The sequence below is a fragment of the Arachis ipaensis genome, chromosome B7 (assembly GCF_059453495.1).
Source record: "Arachis ipaensis isolate K30076 ecotype BB chromosome B7, ASM5945349v1, whole genome shotgun sequence".
Lineage (NCBI taxonomy): Eukaryota > Viridiplantae > Streptophyta > Magnoliopsida > Fabales > Fabaceae > Arachis > Arachis ipaensis.
The window spans coordinates 57,370,001-57,372,500 of record NC_142442.1 but is presented as its reverse complement, the minus strand read 5'-3'; positions in this window follow the sequence as shown (position 1 = coordinate 57,372,500).

Genomic DNA, 2,500 nt, shown 5'->3' with positions numbered 1-2,500 from the left:
TGGCTCCTCCTTTGCAACGCTCCGAGCCATCGTTGCAACGGCGGGTGCCTCCGTGGGGGGCGGGGGAGCCCGGCGGCACACCACAACCACAACGTGCTTGCTAGTGTGCCTAGGGGATGGCAAGGCAACGTGCATCTTGCTGGCATTGCGCCCAGCAAGCCTTTGGGCAACTCGAGTTTCAGCATCACGACACCCCTCCCCCCTATAATAGGCTGCCGAGCCATTACCAAAGTGCCACGGGTAGACGTCCTTTTCCGTGAGGAGACATACTCAAGGAAAGTGCTCTAGAGGTCGAATTTTGACGCCGTTTTTTGCAACAACCTCTAGAAAAATAAGATCTTTCCATCCTCCAAATTTGGTGAATTTACACCGTGCCGATTTTTTTTGACGATTATTTTACCGCCCGGAATGCCGGAAATTCAAAAAAAATGAAAAACGGAGCAAACCTGCGATTTTTGACCTGGATTTTTTTGTGCAGCCTTCACATAATATTACCAAGGTTCCCTCAAAATTTCACGAAAAATGCACGAGCCAATTCTGAGATATGAAAATTTGGCTCCTCCGTTGCAACGCTCCGAGCCATCGTTGCAACGGCGGGTGCCTCCGTGGGGGGCGGGGGAGCCCGGCGGCACACCACAACCACAACGTGCTTGCTAGTGTGCCTAGGGGATGGCAAGGCAACGTGCATCTTGCTGGCATTGCGCCCAGCAAGCCTTTGGGCAACTCGAGTTTCAGCATCACGACACCCCTCCCCCCTATAATAGGCTGCCGAGCCATTACCAAAGTGCCACGGGTAGACGTCCTTTTCCGTGAGGAGACATACTCAAGGAAAGTGCTCTAGAGGTCGAATTTTGACGCCGTTTTTTGCAACAACCTCTAGAAAAATAAGATCTTTCCATCCTCCAAATTTGGTGAATTTACACCGTGCCGATTTTTTTTGACGATTTTTTTACCGCCCGGAATGCCGGAAATTCAAAAAAAATGAAAAACGGAGCAAACCTGCGATTTTTGACCTGGATTTTTTTGTGCAGCCTTCACATAATATTACCAAGGTTCCCTCAAAATTTCACGAAAAATGCACGAGCCAATTCTGAGATATGAAAATTTGGCTCCTCCGTTGCAACGCTCCGAGCCATCGTTGCAACGGCGGGTGCCTCCGTGGGGGGCGGGGGAGCCCGGCGGCACACCACAACCACAACGTGCTTGCTAGTGTGCCTAGGGGATGGCAAGGCAACGTGCATCTTGCTGGCATTGCGCCCAGCAAGCCTTTGGGCAACTCGAGTTTCAGCATCACGACACCCCTCCCCCCTATAATAGGCTGCCGAGCCATTACCAAAGTGCCACGGGTAGACGTCCTTTTCCGTGAGGAGACATACTCAAGGAAAGTGCTCTAGAGGTCGAATTTTGACGCCGTTTTTTGCAACAACCTCTAGAAAAATAAGATCTTTCCATCCTCCAAATTTGGTGAATTTACACCGTGCCGATTTTTTTTGACGATTTTTTTACCGCCCGGAATGCCGGAAATTCAAAAAAAATGAAAAACGGAGCAAACCTGCGATTTTTGACCTGGATTTTTTTGTGCAGCCTTCACATAATATTACCAAGGTTCCCTCAAAATTTCACGAAAAATGCACGAGCCAATTCTGAGATATGAAAATTTGGCTCCTCCGTTGCAACGCTCCGAGCCATCGTTGCAACGGCGGGTGCCTCCGTGGGGGGCGGGGGAGCCCGGCGGCACACCACAACCACAACGTGCTTGCTAGTGTGCCTAGGGGATGGCAAGGCAACGTGCATCTTGCTGGCATTGCGCCCAGCAAGCCTTTGGACAACTCGAGTTTCAGCATCATGACACCCCTCCCCCCTATAATAGGCTGCCGAGCCATTACCAAAGTGCCACGGGTAGACGTCCTTTTCCGTGAGGAGACATACTCAAGGAAAGTGCTCTAGAGGTCGAATTTTGACGCCGTTTTTTGCAACAACCTCTAGAAAAATAAGATCTTTCCATCCCCCAAATTTGGTGAATTTACACCGTGCCGATTTTTTTTGCCGATTTTTTTACCGCCCGGAAAGCCGAAAATTCAAAAAAAATGAAAAACGGAGCAAACGTGCGATTTTTGACCTGGATTTTTTTGTGCAGCCTTCACATAATATTACCAAGGTTCCCTCAAAATTTTAGAAAAAATGCACGAGCCAATTATGAGATATGAAAATTTGGCTCCTCCGTTGCAACGCTCCGAGCCATCGTTGCAACGGCGGGTGCCTCCGTTGCAACGAAACCAGCCAACGATGCACCTAACCCAGCATCCGTTGCAACGCACCCTGCCTCCGTTGCAACGCGCCCAGCCAACGTTGCACCGTCCCCAGCATCCGTTGCAACGCCCCAGCCAACGTTGCAACGCGCCCTGCCTCCGTTGCAACGCTCCCAGCCAACGTTGCAACGCGCCCTGCCTCCGTTGCAACGTCACCAGCATCCGTTGCAACGCGCCCTGCCTCTGTTGCA